The sequence below is a fragment of the Andrena cerasifolii genome, chromosome 5 (genome assembly GCF_050908995.1).
Source record: "Andrena cerasifolii isolate SP2316 chromosome 5, iyAndCera1_principal, whole genome shotgun sequence".
NCBI classification, from domain to species: domain Eukaryota; kingdom Metazoa; phylum Arthropoda; class Insecta; order Hymenoptera; family Andrenidae; genus Andrena; species Andrena cerasifolii.
This window is the reverse complement of record NC_135122.1, coordinates 17,785,092-17,804,922: the sequence shown is the minus strand read 5'-3', so window position 1 is coordinate 17,804,922 and position 19,831 is coordinate 17,785,092. Positions and strand designations below refer to the sequence as shown.

The window sequence follows — 19,831 nt, the reverse complement described above, 5'->3', positions numbered from 1 at the left end:
AATTCTCCACCGTTCAGTTTAGAAATAGAAAAAGAAAATCACCAAAGCCTATCGATTTCCGACGCACTGTTAAATTTTCTATTCAATGAAAGCCACTTTATTACCAAGAAGATCGCACAAAGCCACAGAAGAAAACCAAAAAAGGGCTACCACTACTAGCAACTCTCCAGCTCGCTGCACCACAGGCTATTAGAAGCTGCGAATTCCAGGAACACGAGCGCGAGAGCACCGTACATACACGAATACAGGTGTTTCCACGTGAGAAGGTAAAGAAAAACGCGCAGACAATGCATCGGGCAACATTGAATTCAGTTTGGAGAGGGGTGCAGATGCACGAACAATCGACGCATCAGAATTCAAACGGGCTTCCATCTGAAACGCTCCTTACGCGTTTCCCTATGGACTCCTATTGAACAGGCGGGCACGTATGCATTGTTAAATTATGTAAGTCCCCCCCTGTTCTTATTGACTTGCATATAGGAAGGTAAAATTTCCTCGCGCCCAAGCATGTAATGTGGCCTAACCTACTCCCACCTATAATGTAGGTAGACGGCTTTCTTCGCTTCAAGAAAGTAGCCTCTGTTGGGGCGTGCATCGCGGATATACCCGCGTGGCCATTTTTTACGCAAGTTCGATCTCTCTCGTACCACCTTTCCCTTCTCCCTTTCGCAGCCGTCTACCCGAGCGTTTCCTTCCTCGGATGCATTTGCATACGGCCGATCAGCGAGCTCTACCCCGCTAACGTACGAGTGATACTATTCATTTTTTGCCGTTCCTCTATGCCGGTTATCACGCGGCAGCGGCGAGTCGACGCGAGAAATTGCGCGTACGGAGATCGTATCGCACGAGAACGAATCTGAAGCCCCCGAGATGAACGATTCGCAAGGGCTATTAAGCTGTTCGCGTGAAACCGACTGGTAAAGTGATTTTCTGTTCCGTTAACACTCCGTGCTCGACGATCGCTAAATACAAGCGCTGCCACGATGCTATCGTGTAATTATGTTGTTACTATTATCGGACGCCCCGTCACTGATTACACGACGGTGAAAAATTGTGGCTGTATTCGTCCGGAGCTCCATCAAACGTGGACCTGCACCCTTGGACGGCGGGTAGGTGGACTGTGTATTGGATTCAGGGTCCATTTTCACCGATTAATTTTGGTACAATGAATTAAAATCTTCACCCCTTCAAGAAGTACTATGACATACACTTGAATATTTAACGTGGGTCAAAAGGGACCCGTCATCTGTCAAGGGAACTGATTCGTGGAACTGTTTGTTGGAATAAATGCGGTTCGAAGTTGATGCACACAGGAGCGGATTTGTGTAAAAGGCTAAGTAGTCAATTTTCCGCGAAAGAAAATGAAAACAGTAGCAAAATGATTCTGCTCGTTCTGAGCTAATGAACTTTTGCATCGGTCTAAATTCTAAATAATATATGGGTTGCATGTTATTTACGTTTTGTCGAAATACTCGATTTTTATTTAATTTGCACTGTTTATACCTTCGTGCATTGCTACTGCAACTTCCTTACTCGCTGATCATTTACACGTTTCGTGAATATTTACTGAAGGCAATGTTCAGCGACTGAAAAGAGATGAACAAACACTGCCTTCTACAATCACCGTGCTTACATAATATCGCACTGTGTAATCTTGCTGTGACTAAGGAAAAGATCGTTTCCTGCCAGACGAGCATTAGTAACAACTTTTACGGTCAATTCGTGCTGCTTGCGGAAATGCACGTTACCGGTGGGTTTGGTAGGAAGAGTAATGCAAGAATTTCAAGTGCCCCGCGTCACGGCTACGATGAAACACGACGTCTGTTGATAAATTGGCGTTAATTTCTGCTTATATCGCTGGGATACCGAGCTTTCTTTCAATAGAAATGGATTAATGGTTGCTCGAAACCGGATTTCCTCCTTTACGCACGAGATAACATCGGATTAAACCTGGATCGATCGATTTCCATTTTCGCCTCTCCGTCAACGCGCCTAGGTCGCTCGTTTTTCCATTTGCACCCGGAGATCGAAATCTGTTACCGTCATTTATTCTAAATTAAATCTCGCGCGAACGCCACCATTATAAATTACTATATGCAGCTTGCACGCACCGCCTCGACGCAAACGTTCGTACCTATTCCTTACAAAAGGCTTCGTGGAAGAAGATGTTGGAGGAATTATTTCCACTCTACGAAATGGTATTAAAACGTCACGTTCTTGTGAAGAATTTTTTATTACCCCTTCTTTTAGTAGGTATTTATTAAATCTTATTCCGGACAAAGTCATTTGATAATTTTTTCATAATTTAAGTGATCACGAATATCGCAATTTTTGTTCTGATATAAATTTTTTCACCATTTACTAGAACACCGGTGCCTCTATTGGCAAGGCTACACCTCTGCGATTGTGTAATCAGGAATTTGTCACACCTCGCAAATTGGTTCTGTTCACACATTTCCTGTGCGCGTTGCATAACATATGTTTTATGCAGTGGCGGATTTAAGGAAAAAGGCCCAGGTGGCAAACGTTCTGGGACATCCTGTATGCGCAACAGAATTACAAATAAATTTACGCGCGCGTGGAAAATGAAAATTATGTGGGAAAAAATGTAGTATTTGGATAAAATCTTTTTTTTTTAAATGGGGCCTTCTGAGCGGGGGCACTGGCGGCAACCACTCATCGGCCGCTCGCTAAATCCGCCACTAAATAGTTCTATTCCATCTAACATGTACATACTGCAAACAGAATATCTAACGTGAACACCTACCTGTTGTATGCAGCGCGAGCAAAATTGTAGCAGCAAAAAGTATAAGTGAGAAGCATTCGTAGATTGCAAATGGAACGCAACGTGACGCTATTATGGTATTCGTAAACATTTGCAAATACCCGAACGTCAGACATGTAAACGTGGTGACCTTCGATCGACTATACTACAATGTTTATTGGACCAATCTTTCGCGCCTACTACACCAATTAGTACATTCGATCGTACAGTCGCAAATAATTTCAGAAAAAATTAGAAATTTGAAAAAAAATGTGATTTAAAACAGATTTTTCATTTAATACCTACTCGCGAAACGTTTCTAATTTCAAGAGGGACTTGAAACTAAAAAACTGATGTTATTTAACTATTGCCTCGCAGAAATAAAATTTTCTGGCAAAAAGAATTTCTATTTGGTTTATCTGGCAAAGACAAATGGACTCCCACAGGATTAAAGTTTAATTCCTCCCCATAAAATTTTTCTCGAACCAAAGAGTGCGTAGCTCGTGCTAAATTTTCGAATTGCCACCTGCAGCGTTAATTTTTTATCTCGCCTCGCAAAGTTACAGGTATCCTTGGCACTAAATCCCGGGTATAATTATATCTACACCAAAATCAGATGTAATTCTACACCCAGGGGAAAAAAGCGTTACGTCTGCCAAACATTTTAAGTGGCACTCTACTCCTATAATTTATTTTTTGCGCAGGGACAGTAACTCACGTGTCAATGCGCACAGACACGTGGACGTTTTTAATCCCATGTGATAGTCTCGCGGAGCCATCGAACAAAGTCATGCTCCGTTTACTTTGGGCCAACAATGAGGACAGCGCGTATGAAACTGGTGCCCGTGTAAAATAGGTACGAGTGCAATGCTTCCGCCAGACATTGTCAGATAAATAATTCAAGCCGATGCTCGGCTGTTCAGCGAGAAGAAAATTTAATTCAATTTATGCTCACCCAAACCACTCATTGATCTATCTTTTGGGACGTTCAGTTAACGTGGATTTATTTTTATTACGCCACGAATATAGGACCCAGGTGTCGTGCACCGTTATTCCTAGTAACATTAACATATAGTTTTTGATTTAATCGAGGTGGAATGTAAATTTAAGTACCTATAAGTGGCAAAAACACTGCTGCGGGATCGTTCAGAATATTTTAAAGGATTGAAGAAATAAACTGATATAAAAAACATGTTGAAGAGTACGTTGCATATTTTCCTAGATTTCTTAATATCAACCAATTTTCTACATTTCTAGCAACATATTCAAGTTTGATCTTAAATTCGAATAAAAGCGATAGAAGTAATCAAAGTTGCAAGAATTAAGTTGAATATTAAGAAGCTTGAAGCTTTCAGTGCTCGTAAATGAAGTTGCCTACTATTCAAATTAATAAAACGCATTGTACCATTAATGGAAATGCCAAAAATGTTTGGCATAATAATAGAAGAATGTGGGTTAAAATCGTTCTCATTATCATAGGAGAATTTGGGTTAAAGCCGTTCCGATCGGGAAAGAAGAAGTACAAGAGAAACCGAAGGAAGCATGGAATCACATCGAAACGGAAACCACGCTTCAAGTTAATCGTACGTTCCGTGAGTACTCATCAATGATATGTGAAGATATTATTCGAATGTCTAGCAATCGGAAGGCGAAGACAATGGCCTCTACTCGCGCATCGCGCTCTTCCGGAGACAGGGTTAACAGCCTCTGCCACTAGATTATCGTCCCGTGATTATATCCTTCGCTATGCAGAGAAACTATGGAAAATGTGCTTGGTCAGTGGAGCAAGATTGTAATTTACCAATAACACAGTGACAATCCATGGTCAACATTCCTTGCACCAGCACACTAGTTGCTCACACTAATACAGTGCTGCATGCACTAAAACACAACTAGTTGCGTACACTGAAACACTAACTACGTATGCAAGCAAAATAGAAGCATAATTCAGCTGACAAATAAATTCTCAAGCTAAACGCAAAGGCTCGTCGTTCTTACGACTAGCAAAGCTTTTGGCAGAGTTGGATATTAGCTATATAAAAAATTATTTAAATACTTTATCTTTATCCGTTGTCGAATAACGATAACTCGAGTTATCTTTATTCGACGAGTAACGAATAAAATACTTATCTTTTATTCGAACTCAAAATTTTTATTCAAATAAATGTTTGCCCATCTCTGGCAAGATAACGGCTACTTTAAAGGGGGCATTAATTGTTGCAAATAGTACGTTTGTGATACAAAGCCATTACCCAAAGGTAATATTTGCGATATCGTGTGATAAAAATAAAAGTCTGAAGAGAATGTTGCATTTTATGAATGTTTATTGTTCTAGCGTTATTAACCATAACAATTGTTGCACCGCAGAGGCAATAACAACGGCATTCGATGGTGATTGTCGCTCCGAGCAGCGTAACGATTCGTAAAAGGTAAGAAGGAGAATTTGTACGTACGAGACAAAGAGACCAGGGACAGTGGGCAGTGAAAAAGCAGAGGAGAAGAGAGACGGGGAGCAGGACAGGAAGAAAGTCGATGTTTCCTTTCTCGATAGCGAGAATTCAAACCGGTCGCCCATCGCGTTTCCAAGTTTTTGCTCCCGAGCATTCGCCGTGGCGAACGGTTCATCGGCGACGGGGCCTAAACGGGTCATCTCCATTTGTCTTCTCTTCGTAGCGTTAAATTCGTTGGAAGGCCTCCACTAAGAAGCTATCACTCGCGGCAGGATAATTGTCAAGGGAGACGGAATCGTTTACCAGCCGAGGCTGCGCTAATAAATCTTGCGAACCCTTTTACAGCCACCCACCCCGAGATCCATCGAGAGCTTGCGGGTGAATTATTATTATTTATTAACTGGGCAGAAACGTGTCTCTGTCTATGCGATTCCCTTGCTTTAGCCGTAAAGCGATTTCGCGGAAAGCGTGTCCAGCGAGGACAGTCGATCGGATTGAAACAGGCCTTTGGAGATCCGGCTCACGGTCTCCATTGAACTCTGCAACTGTGACTGGCCGAGGCGGACTGAAACTAACCACTATGCCTTTGTGTTCCTTTTCGTGAGTAGGTTACCCACACGAGGAACACCGTGGCATTCGACTATTTGCTTGTCTATTGACACACTTCGCCGGTGTGGCGTAATATTGACTCCGCGAGACGCTGAAACTGCTGCATCGATTTCACGCTGCCTCCGTGCGAAGTTCGTAGTCGCGCAGGCGAAATTTCATTAGCGGCAAATGCACACGTTCATGCAGAAGAGGATACCGTTCCCAGCTAAACGCTCTTGCCGTTCCTTAATAAATAAGTCGCGATGTAACTGTAACGAGAAGCCCTGACCTAGTCTCTGTTAACTCTGTTAATTGGACACCCAATTTTCTGTTAAAAGCTCGGTTCTCTGATTGGGATAATAAATTTCAGCTTGAAAATAAATAATGTGGTTATATATATATATATTTTGCACTGGGGGCGTGCATTTTACTAATTACCACTGTCTTGTTAAGTGTCAAGAATTTATGGCTCACTCTTAACTGTTCTCAGTTCTGATGTTTGGTTACAAAATGGTAGAAAGTTGATTAGGATTAGTTATATGAGAACAGTCAAGTTGCTAAGTTGTTTTCTATTCCGTCCTACATAAACAATCATGAAACTTAAATGATAACGCTGCTCTATTATAGGGTAAAGTAGTCGACTGCTTGATGGTAATTTTTTCACTATAATTCTAATAAGCATGAAATTTCAGTGTTCACAAGATTGAAGTTTTTGTGTTTAGGTATGCTTGAAGCAGTTATATGAATATTTTTGTAACAGCTTCATTTTCTTCTTTAATTAAGGATTTCCTTTAAGTTAATGTTTTGACTTGTAACAATCTTTTTTATTATTTCATTAATAATGATTGTTTAATTGAAGCGTTCCAGGAGAGAAAGCCAAGTAGTCGTGTTTGCAGTCTCAGTCGGCTCTGTTTGTCGAATAACGTTACTCATCGACTTAATAACCAAATATTCCATTTACCGAAATTTTGTGATTGACTAACGGTTGCTCGCGAAAGCCCACGTCGAATCAATAATGGAATGGGAATGAATACAGAATGGAAACCAACAAAGGCGATCTCCAAATGAGTATGTACAAATTGAGGAATTTAAAATAATTAAAAGTTCTAACCTTGTAAAATATTAAACTAGTTCATGTCAGTTAGTTTCACACAAAAATAATGATTTCGAGAACTTTTAAAGTTAAATAGTCTTATTACCCACACCTCAACACTATTGTACATTAATTATTGCCCCTCTGCTTTCTTTAATATTTGTTACAAAATATTTAATTTCCTCTATTTTACATGTTCCACTGACGTGAAAGTAAGCAGAGTACAATGCAAACTGTGAATCAGCATTGCAACTTCAGAGAGACACAACTCCGTCAAGAGTTCACTAACTTAAGATCTCATTTAAACGCGACGAGACGCGTAAACAGTTTCTTGATCCAGTGAAACGCGCCGAGTTCGAAACAAAAGTGGGAACAAGTCAACCTTCACGGCTTTCAAAGAGTGAAGGTTTTACTTACATTAGCAATATTAATAGGGAATCGTGCTTCTCAGTACTTTTCCTCGACACACAAACAGTTAATAAATATTCAGGAAAAAACCGTTTACTTTCATATATCCTGTGTCACACTTCTCCCTCAAGTGCTAGCCAAGGCGGCTTGATTGTAATTTCATACCAACTATGATACGTGAGGATAGGTAATTAATCAGCTCTCATTTTATCGAGCGTGATTGGAATTACAAAGTTTATGAAAAACACGAGAAAAGACGTAAGCGACCATCGCTCTCCACACCAGTGGCGCACTCAGGACTTAGAGGAGAGTCGGGTTGAAGGGATAAAAATATTTTTCATGCTAATCCAATAAAATACATTAGGTGAATACACAAATTTATTTAAAGAATAAAATCCAATTTTCTTTTTGTTACAAAGCTCTTGAAATACTTCAGTCGGGGTTACATTAATCTCCTTTCCCCTTTGGGGGGTGCCCCCTTAACCCCCCTCTGGGTGCGCCACTGCTCCACACTCCTCACCAAAAGACCTCGGGTCTTTTTTGACCCACCCGCGTTTTCACTTGATCGAGGACTTGATCAGTAAAATTTTAAAGATATTTTTGGCTCTTGAATTTGTTTTTAGTCGTAAACTAATTATCTGCTTATTCAGCTCTCGTTGTACAGAGTACTTCCACGGACACGTGCCCCTTAAGCACAATTTGCCCTCCGGCGAAATTTGAAACGCTCTATTAACACAGTCTCCTGTTACCGCACAAAAAAATGTTTCTTTTAATAGGAGAGTGATTCGTCATGTTCGTCACGCACCGCCATCCTTGCAGCGTGACTTGTTCATCGACCAAGTGACTTTAACACGACTCGTTGCTATTGCCATTCCCAAAGCGGCATATACATTCATGCAACCCATGCACACGTATTATCGACCTCAACACGCCAGTGCATCGAATCACAAAAGGTTACTAGGTTTCGCGTTGCGCAACCATGTCGTCGCGCCTTCCTCCAGGAGCATGCTCCTTGATCGGTGAAATTTTCCTCGAATTTTCGATCAAGTGGAATGGAAATCGCGGTGGTTCGCTCCAAAAAAGGCTATCTCGAAAAATGGTATCGTCTCGCGTGCCGGCAGGTGCGTTATTCACGCTGAATATCAAGTGTTTAATATTAAACAGCAATCATTCGCCATTTCCACGGTTAAGCAGGAATTGAATGCGGTGTGGAAACGGAGAAAACCGAGTTCACTTTCACGAGAGGAATGAATCCCACACTATTTAACATCGGAAATTCGAAAACTCCGATTTTTTTTACACTTTGCAGATTCGTGGGGTACCTTAATGGAATGTTGGACAATTTTTCTTTTCTCCTACTTTTTGGTTCTTCAGGGCGAAAACACCCCTTCAAGGTTAACGTGTGTTTTAGTAGGAAAAAAAGTTGTTAGAATGCAAATTTAATGGTTTTTTATACTCTATAATACTATGCAATCAAATTGTTTAAAATTTGTAGTGTGGAAAAACGTTTTAATAATTTTGATTGCATAGTATTATAGAGCATAAAAAACTATTCAATTTTCATTCTAACAATTTTTTTAACCTACTAAAACACACATTAACCTTTAAGGGGTGTGTTTACTTTGAAAAAACCAAAACGTAGGAAAAAGAAAAATTGTCTGATATTTCTATTAAGGTTCCCTACAAACCTGCAAAGTTCAAATAAAATCGGAATACTCGGGTTACCGAAGTTCCCTTGTAAGCTTTGCGTTGTTGTCTCTTTTTTCCATGCTGTTGTTGACCAATATTTGCAAAATGTTGCTGTCTTTATACTCTTTAAAATAATATCGTGTTCCACTTTTAACGTTTCAGTGACGACGCCCTTGCAAGCTGAGCAATCTTTGCTTAAAACGGTTCCTGATCCAGCGAATGATAATAGTGTTTCGGGGTCAACTGTTCCACGTGACCAGCCTCTGAAAGTAGACAGGGAGACGATAATTTTTCGCGTTCTCGGATGATATATCTGATCCTCGTGTCTACAGGAAACCTGTTTCGACGGCCTTTAAATGATAATCGTCGTTTACTGCAATTATATTCGACCGTGCCTATCGGCGAAGCGCATAGTCCTCGTGAATTGTGAGCGAAAATGATTCTTCGCCACCTTTTCGATTTTTCGACAAGTTAAGAGGGTCTAGAGAGCTGCCTAGGGAATTTCGTGGTATACAATGTTTATAAAATTGGGTAAACTTGCCTGACATTTTGGTCATGTTTGTTTTCATCTATTAAATATCACGTTGTGACGAGAAAGATGTAAAATATTTGTAGGAATAACTACAAAGTATGACCCAATTCCAAAGAAATATCTTAATAATACTATAACAAGAATAATACTTTGCGAATGAATTTTGGAAGAGATCCAAGCAACCTCCATGTTCCATAGAAGACAATAAAATTTACAACAATTCAACATCATTTGGAATGTTGAATTCAGAAACTCCACACTACGAAGGTCTTGAATTCGCAAAAAGAAAATAAGCACGTACTTACAGAGTAACATAATGAAAGTACAGCTTAAACACCATCTTCGTGAAAATTAGCAGAAAAATCTTATGGCCAGGCAATTATTCAATAATATACTGCGCGAGCTTCAATTTGGTGCCGCCTGAAAGCCTTTCTCCTAAAGACAAACAACGAGCCAAAATGCAATAAACGAGGATCCCAGTGAAAGGGAAAAGAAATCGAGCACCGAAAAGGAATCGTGCAAGTACACACTTCGGAAGTGTCCCCCGAAACGATGTTCGACGCGTTCGTCGCGCGGTTCGCCGTTGTGTTTCCGGTCGAACCTTATGCCTACACACCTCGACCTCTTTCTTCCCTGGTTTTTTGGCCCCCGCTTTCGAACTCGCGTAATTACAGCTGATACGGATTTTCACAGTTCCCTTCGTTCCCCCCGGCTGTCCCAGAGCGGCCGAGAAAGAGTGCACTCTCGCCCAGAATTCGACTACTCTTCCCACTGTGTTTACTTTCTACCGAAACACAATCAGAGAGAACATTGCCGCGCGATACTTTCACGATTGTCTCGCGTTCACATAGTTCCGGACTTCGAGGGCTATTGAGCTACCATCCCGCGGCGAGCTAACGGCAAACTTTTTAACGTCTCGCGCGTTTCCGTGTGAAGTCAATTATCGCGCACGCATCTGCCCCTGCTGGATTCGTCGCGTATCCTCGTGAGAAGTTCCTCCGCCGGCCTACGGGTGTAAATCAGGCCCGCGTTATGCGCAGGCCAGACCATTTCTTCAGCGCCTTTCCATGCCAGTTCGACGGCTTAACGGTTCTACGTTGCACATTGTTTTCCTTGTACTCATTCTCCGGACGAACAGTCGGCGATGAACGGCGGTCGATAGCGTTAGCAAGAAATCGTACGGATTGTAGTGTGAGATGATTATTCCGCGGGGAGAACAATGGATTTCAATTTGATTCGCAATTTGACCCGCCAATGCATCCACTTTTGCGAAACCTATCTTGGTTCTCAGAATTCTTTTGCAATAGAATTTGGATAATTTGCCTGCTTGAAATGTAAATCAGTGGCGCAAAATACGCTGGTGCCCCCCAAAGAAGGGGCTTTGTAAAAAGAAAAGAGAAATTATTCTTTAAATCAATTTTTATAATCACCTAATGAATATTAAAAATATTTTTATCCCTTCAACTCGCCCCCACCCCCACACTCTCCCCCAAGATTAAATCCTGAGTGCGCCACTGGTGTAAGTGATACGTATGTTTATGTATTTAGGTTCGGCGAGTAGTGGTATTGATTTATAAATTTATAAGATTTAATTGAAAGTGTTAATGGCGTCGGTTAACGCGTTACGCGTTAAGCCGCGAGATTGGAGGCTAGTTTCATTATTTATCTACTGTTCAGCAGCGGTACCAAATAGGTGAATGAATGAATTGCAAGTTATTGCAAGTGTTCTTGTGTTTATTTGCCGCAACGTCTAACGTTTCGTAAGCCTATACCCTACGATTTTTTACCGAAACCATATTTCTTCCGTCTCCTGTTTCTGCGGTCGAGAAGAAGAGGAATCGAGCGATATGATGATACAACTGGTGGTTGCTCATCGTGAATTTTATCTTCCGATGCCAAAGAATCGTTCTAAGTCGTCATATGTGCGCGATTCTCGTTTGCTTTATTGTAAGTAAGCCATCTGTCTTCGCCGACGAACGTGAACAGTGACCACAGAAAAATAGTGGATGCACCTGAGCATTCCAACACTTTATATTTATGATCCTTCGCGTAGCAATGGGACTTTTGAGTAATACTTCAAGTGTCTGCGTGTCTTAAGTAATACTTATGAGATGCTTCTTGATCCTTCTTATCCTGTAATACTCAAACCCCTACACTCCTCTCCAGTGGCGCACACAGAATTTAGTCTTGGGGGGAGCTGAGTTAAAAATATTTTTATTGCAAATTCAATCAAATTCATTAGATGATTACAAAAATTTATTTAAAGAATAAAATCCAGTTTTCTTTTCTTTTACAAAGCCCCTTCTTTGGGGGGTGCCAGAACCCCTTGCCCCCCTCCCCCTCTCTGAGTGCGTCGCTGCTCCCCTTGTAACAGAGGAAACATGCTCAACTTCCAAATTTCAGAAACCGAAAGCCACAGATAATTCATTACGAACTTTCAATCCTCTAATATATATTTGTTTAATTGAAGTACAATTGGGCTTAAAGTGTAAAAAGTTTAGGAGCCCAAAAGCAGACACAACAATCATCTTAATGAACTCTTCGTTTCAGTAGAATTCCTTTTGTGGAAAATGCTCCAGTTGCTTGAAGCAATGGAAATTCATTGGCGAACGGCCGAGGGGAACAGGAAGGATGGCAGAATTTCATATGCTAATTCGTCGAGTTTCTCTACCGTCAGCCTTGATGCACGGGATCTTGCGTTATCGCGCAACAAGATCGATTTCCACCTATTCACTAACGCAGCTTGTTTTCCCGCCGATATTAAATACATTTCTCCAATTCGTTCGCGAAGCACCCTTGCTGCGACTGACGTTCAAGGTTGCCAGCAGCGATAATGAATAAACCTTGCATACTACTAACGAACAACTGCTATCAGAGCGCTTAGAGATCAATGATCAATGCACCATCTTCAGATGCAGCTATGCATACGTGGAAAATACAACGTGAGAAAAAGTTCGTGGTCTCTGGGTGCCTTGAAGAATTATCGAAGAGCAAAACCAAGTTTAAGTGTGTCGAAACGTGATAAATAAATTTGATCATGGTCTAAGGTTCAACTATACTTTTATTCAGATTTTAGTCTTACACTTTTTTCGATGTTGGAAGAATTTTCCAAAATATTAAAATGCAATTGCGGCGAGAAAGACCCAAAGGCCGTAACAGAATTGCAGAGAACACGGTTAGGTAAAAAAAAATGAGAATCGTAGCAGACATAAAGGACTGAGAACATCATTGGGTCAAAATAGACCCACAGAGGTTCACATAGCGAGCTATAAGTGTTTTTGATTCTTTTTTTTTAACTTTTTGCCTGGCGAATAATATATTTTGCATACTTACATATATTCACACATTTTCTGTTCTTTTTATATTTCCTAAACCAGTTTATTCTTTGTCAGATAAATATATTCGAGATACCAGTCGTAAGATGCGCAGATGTCTGAAGAGGAAAAGAACCTTTATTCTTTTCAGAGAAATAATGATTTCGACCTGTGTTTGGCTAGTTCTTCTTTATATTCTCTATCGGAATTATTAAAGATGGAACTGTCGAAATGTGTTTCTTAAAAAAATCTTACTGAAGATTACCGAAGCTCGATATCTTTAGAATATTTTAAGCACAACACGTTCATCTTCTTCGGCTTTGAAGAAATTTGAATTATTCACAGGAAGAAACGGCACTTCCATCGGGAAAAGTGCGATTGTGTTCTCTAAATACACGGTTGCATCCAATAAGCGGTCGTTAATTAAGAGAATTAATTAACTACGTTTCCTCAAATATATTCAACAATAAGATATATGGGAAAGTGAAACTTTCTCTCCCGTTTCTCTGACTCTGCCCGCCTCGTCCGCGTGTACAACAGATTTTCAATAATTTATATACTGCTGAAACACAGATGGAGAGATAACTAATTTCACAAAGGGAAACGATTCCAGATCCACGCGAATTCGGAGAATCTCATCCCTTTCGCTCGACTAACTTCCAGCGGTAAAACGTTCCGATCCAATAAATAGGAGAGGAATATCGCTATGCGTAATTTTTCCCGCTCTAGTGAATCGATTCTGCCAGCATGATCGATTGCGCTGCAGTTTGTTCCCACTGAATGGAATTTGTCTCCGTGACTCGCAATCTGCTTACAAAAACGAAGAATAACACTAAATAGGGAGAATCAAAGTCTTTCGAAAATTTCATACAATTTTGCTAATAGGTAATACATATATATATTTTTTCCCTCGAAATTTGGAGTTTTGTACCCTACTCCAAATTTCCAGGGAAAATCAAGTTCAAAGTTTTGTCTTTTCCAGATTCTGTATTTGTGCTTCTGCGAATAATTAAAAATTATTGTACACTCGTGGATTTTCTTTTTTTTCTCTTTTCATTTTCTCTCTGCCTTTCTTTGTTTATGTGCGTCCCTGTTTATACCTCGTTTGTAATTAATTATAAATTAAAATTTAGAGAAAATATATATGCGCACACCTAGAAAAGAAAATTGGTAATCTTTGAACTCACTTTTCCCTCGAAATTTTCAGTACTGCATCCTGTGCGTTTAATATATTATTGCATATTGTATAAAGTGTCTTTATACACCAAATTTCAACTAAATCGGCGACCTAAACTTCACGCATTCCTCTCCTTAGGACCATCCTGCAAGATGATCTAAAAAAAGGTCGTGAACCTAAGAGGAGCTAGTTCGAGGTGAGAAGAAACGGTTCTTTTGTCACGTACGGTGCATTTTCAAATATTTACCTGCTCATCAAATACATTACTACAGAAAAAAAGATCTTTTTCAAGATCAAATTAAATTTTACGTCAATCGTTAACACCTCCTGCCACGTGGGCCACCGGTGGTGGATAGTATTTATCAGAATTGAAGCTTCCTTTGAAATTGAAAAGGTATTTCTGAGTTCAGTGTAGAGATCAAAATAGATCAGTAGAAGCTGAAATTAGGAATAATATAACGCAACTACTATTTTTCTATAATTGAATATCACAATCTCCTTTTTCCATCACTACCAAAATTTATAATTTCCACGTGGCGCGGAACGCGTGAAACCATATTTCCCCCCTCTCTGTACCTACCGCAAAGGATCACGTATGCGAAAGGGTAAAGGCACTGACAATTGTCCCGAAACAATTAACGACAATAGAAATTCAAATTTTACCGACGATCTCTACGAACGAGCCGCTGAATAGTCGCCGCGGGGCTGTCACAGCAACGTTCTCTTCGAGCAGGACAAAAAAGAAGCACGAGTTACGCGGGAGTGAAGTTAAACTGTTCGCATTCCATTCCAGCTGGACTACACCGAGATGGCATCCAAAATTGAAAGGAACGATCTGGTGTGCTCCTCGACACGGAATCCATAGTACAGTGGCTCACACGGGGAATTTATTCCAATCACGAATCCTGACGGCGGAGGTCAATCCACTTGAAGGCAAGAGAAGTCAGGATGCTTACTCAAACTGGACTTACTGGATATATACTCTAGAGCCAAAGCCTCCAGTTCTGGTCGCGGGACGATTCATGGAAGCCGACCGCGAGAATCTATTTGTTAGTTATGCTCCAGAACGAAGCAGATCGAACGGATCGAGAGCTGCTTTGAATGCGCTATGGGGAACATTTAACCGAAGGTCTAACTGTGCCTCGATCTTTTCAAAACGAATAACCCTAAAGTGGACGAAAAGCTCCGAGGAGTCTAGGCATTCCTCGAATGCCATCGCGCAGTTGCTGGCGGAAACTTGAAAATCCTCGGTTCGCATTGCGTGTAATCTTACGTGGCTGAGAATTGCTACCGCCAATTCCACGTTGATATTAAGAAGAAAGATTGTTATTGTTTATTTAAGCTCGGGCTGCGATGCAAACCTCTCGAAACGTGGAGAAATATTACTTAAAGATTAAGATTTAAGATTTCTTTCTGTTGAAAATTACAGAAACATTGGAATTCAGTTGTAAATTTATTGGTAGATCCACATAGTGAAATAGAAAATATTGTTTTCGTATAGAGCGGTAAATCGGAAGATCAGAAAATACAGAAGATCTAGCATAATTATTATTGTTTTCAGTTTTTACTTGTTTTAGATACGTGCTAAGAACGTTCAGGGTTTGTCGCCTCCTTCATTTACCGATACTTTGGAACGTCCCCGAAACTGTAGCACATAATGAGTCCAATGGAAAATTCTCAGGCGACCCCGTTAAACGTTCATCGTTAATTCTAAGCTTATTCTCACACTAAGACTGCTCGAACGTGGTAATTTGTTTTAACCCGTTAACCCCTTATTCCTTTTACGATTACTAGATCAGCGCATTTTGCGCAGGTAGAGCGCACGTTTAGCTGTTTTAATTGAAAAATCGTAAAAGAAGTTTGAGTCGTTTAAAATTTAAAAATCTCATATTAAAGGAAAATGATCTATCTAATTTTATTCAATTTACGTTTATTTAATATAGAAATATTATAAATTCAGTAACTTGTAATTTGTTTAAATTAATGGGTCATATGGAAATTCTGTAGTTGCTTGGAATTCTTTAAAAAGTTTATCGATGCCGCAATTTTTTAAAGAAAATAACTGGCGAGAAATTATTGTGTTGTTAGAAATACACGTCGCTCGTTAAAATAGAATTCTTTGCGTCTCTGATGGAACAATGGAATTTGTAATGCGGCAGAATTGCAACAATTATTATCACATTTACTGTCTTTTGCTTTTATTGAAAACCTCCTAGATAGCTTCGAGGAAGCAAGTCTCGGCAGAGCATCGATGAGTTAACAACTTCAGTGAAGGTTTTACAGTTTGCACTTCACGTAATACTACACGTGATCATTATCCACAATCTCGGGAAAAATAAATTAAAGGAGACACGGAAAATCAGTAAATACCTGTGAATCCCACTTCCCGTGGTCGGTAGAAGATTAACATTATTTTTTTTGCTGTGGCAACTGTGTGGGAACATTCACAATCGTGACAATTTTTAATTTTTTAAAATATCTTTTACGTTACGAAATTAATTTTGAAGCCATTATTCTGCTCTAAACAAGAACGCTTCTTTTAGGTCTAGTAAAATCACTTGATACAAACACCGCTACAATTCTTTCTGAATAAAATAATCAATCAGATACACTTAAAAATAAACATTGGACGCATCAACATATCTTGTAATAATAATTTTTCTGAAAACTGAGAGATCGTTTTCGTACGATTTAAATAATTCTACCTTGGTCAACGTCGATGTTTATCGTCGATTATTCATGAACAGATGGCGAAACAGCATTTTAGACAGTTCTCCTGCGTACGGGCATTTAAAGGTCAACGGTCCACGGATCGGTCCTACGTAAGTCAATCGAGAAACGCTTGTAAATCAGCGCACAGATCGGTCGAACTTTAAAAGGATTCAACTGGAGTTTCTAACCGGTGAATGCAATGAGCACGAATTGAAAAATAACTAAAAGCACCCTAGTGACAACCTGCATTGGGGATTCCTAACCAACAATAAGTGGCAAATCGAGATACGTAAAAAAAAAAATTAGAAAAGCCTCCATTTTGCTTTACTCCATTAAAGGTGTTTAAATTATGAAATTATCCCGTACCCCGCTGAGACCTGTTACGAATTTAAAAAAAAAAAATGAAAGAAATAAGGTTCACAACATTGGAAAGTTTCCAAGTGAGCACTGAAAATATGAGACCTAAAAAAATCCCCCTTTCCATGTTCCCAAATTCCCCTACAGCCTGCCATTTTTCCTTTGAAACGCCAGCTTCCCGCTGTTATATTCCAAATACCGCCAAAAACAACCTCAAAGTACACGACGGAAGAGAATCGAAGCGCTCTCCGAACAGGAAATCGGGATTAGAAAAATCGCCGCCGACCAGGAAGCACGGACCAGCCGACCCAGGATCAGACGGAAACGGAATGACAGAAAGGAGTCGTACTCACCGCTGCTGCCGCCTAATCCATTCACGATCGTATCCAGGTTGTCATGGCACAACGACGCAACAGAATAATCATCCGTGACACTGGCGAACCGGGAAACCACCCGACACCGAACAATATCACTCCCCGGAGCTTGCACACTTTTTAATTCGGGGCGAACCCGTTCGCGTGTCGCACTTTCGCGAGTCCTCGGGGTACGACGGATAATCGGGTATATTCGCTGGATGCGAGGCTCCCTCTGTGCCCTCGCCGGCGTGGAAGGACGAGATCGGTACACGGGTCGAGATCGAAGGGATCGACGCGAGATTAAACGATAACCGAACCGTACAAGCCGAACGTCGCGGGCCAAGTGAGAGGCTAGCGGCACTACCGTCCAACCGATGTGACGTCAGACTTCCCCCACTCTTTTTGCCATTCCACAGCGAGCGCCGCGAGAAAGGTGCCTCTACCACTTCGTATCCCCTTCTCTTCTGTCCTTGTTTTCGCGAAGAGAGCACCGAGGAGGCCTTAACGATATACACGCGACGCGGTGCCAGCGAATATTTTCAACGAAATTCTTTGGATGAATTGCCATTACAGGCTGTGTACGTATTATGCTCGTGACACCGACTCCGTCTTCGGAACGGCGCTTTTGAATCGGCGGACAGGAAGGACCGTGAAATGGGCGGGCGATACGAAAACGTTGGCCCGCACGGCGCGGCGAGACTCTGGGGAACGTCGGAATGGAAACGGGGAATTGGTTTACTGGATACGTAGCGTGAGCATGTCGTTGGTGAAACTGACCGGGTCCACTTTTTTTTCAACAATGAGATTTTGGCCCTTGGCAACTGCCAAGTTTGTTTATCAAGTTCTTTTATTAAATTTGCATTTACCGAGAATTGAGAAACACGGACTTGGAGCGATTTCTTTGCACGGTTTGGCTTGGGAGTTTGTTGGTAATGAAAAATTGTCTTGCTACCTTTTTTTAAGGTCCTGTTTTTAGGTTTTTGGAGAAGCTCATTAGTTTCGTTTGGGTGTGCGGTTAAAATGAAGTTGTAATAAGACTCGAGGAAAATAAAGATGAAAACGATTCAAATCTGTGGCTATAGTTGTATAGAAACTTTTACAACTTTTTGAGCGACAATTAATTATAGTTGAAGCGAACAAAGACAAAAGTTATGCTCGGTTCGCCAAGCCAATCGACTATCAGCAGAAAAAGATAACACTGCGTAAGCTCTTCTGATTATCTGGAAGAGAGTTTGAAGTAGATCTTACAGCCAACTGAATTTCCCAAAGTGAAACTTGAAAAGCAATGTAAAAACAAGAACGAATATACCCTATAGCCGAAAATATTTCAACATATACCGCCACAATGACATAGTTACATTTGCTATATCTTCAAAAATAACTGCGGAAGATTCCCCAGAAGCCCAAAACAAAGTATCCTTAAAAAAAGTCTCATAAATCGAACTGATTCTTTATCCACGAAACCCCCCGAATAATTTATGTAATTTAATTTAAAAAATCCCCTAATAAAACACCCCCATTTGCACTGCACCCGCCAAGCTGGTCGATAGGTGCGAAGGTAAATAATTCGCGCTTCAACGAGTTATTATTTAGGTCAAATTCCATGGCACTCGAATATCTCGCGTCTCGATCGTTCCATATTCAACCGCATTCTTCGTCTGGAGCAACAATTGTCAGGGTCCTGGTCACAGAAGCCTCGTGGTACACTGAGAAGAATTAGCACCCGACAGAGTCACGACAAAATGGGAGCGTTAAATTCGAATCGCAGCACGTTAATCGAACGTGGCGTGATCTTATTTTTCTTCGAAAGGTTCGGTCATGTCACCCGTTACATGAAGCCGTATACGCGTTCCCCGAGCACCGGGCATAAAGCGAAGAGCGAGCACTTTCACGTGGAGGCCGCCGTTAGTAAATATCATGGCCATATTTTCTATCCACTCGTCCTTATCCAGCCTGCTCTCCTCGCCGCGAAAGAACGCCCGTCTCTCTTTCTTCTTCGCAATAATCGAGCGTGGATCATTACGCGTTCTTGTCGCCACCTTTATCCGCGCGCTCGCCAAGGGAAAGACAAGAGGCGCGAACTCCGCGCGCACCAACCATTTCCCTCGTAATCGTTCCCTCAAACTGCGATCTGCACGGTTTGCCGCGTTCCACTGCCTTAATTATCGCGGTCGATTACGCAAATCTCCTGTGTAATTCGTGCACTACGATCCCAAACGCCCGTGCTTCACGGGAAATTGATCTCAGCCATGCCAGCTGGATGGTAACTTGGATGCACCGAGGAGGCGAATCTGTCGGGAGACACTGAATAATGAACAGCGGCTCGCGAATAAACGAATATCATCGAAGGCAATGATGATGATAGTTTGATAGTAGCCTCGGTACGTTGTA

The 19,831-nt window shown here is 41.0% G+C and overlaps 1 protein-coding gene across 2 annotated transcripts in view; it reads right to left on the bottom strand.

Annotated features, from left to right (window-relative positions):
* Positions 1 to 17,772, bottom strand: part of Rhogef64c (Rho guanine nucleotide exchange factor at 64C) — a 56,555-nt gene extending 38,783 nt beyond the window's left edge. The window contains exon 1 of one of the 2 annotated variants that reach the window (XM_076811941.1): positions 17,434 to 17,772. The gene's annotated coding sequence lies outside the window, so the exon portion shown is untranslated. The remainder of the gene's footprint in view (positions 1 to 17,433) is intronic. The other variant, XM_076811940.1, reaches the window with a different exon arrangement.
* Between the last annotated feature and the right edge of the window lie 2,059 nt (positions 17,773 to 19,831).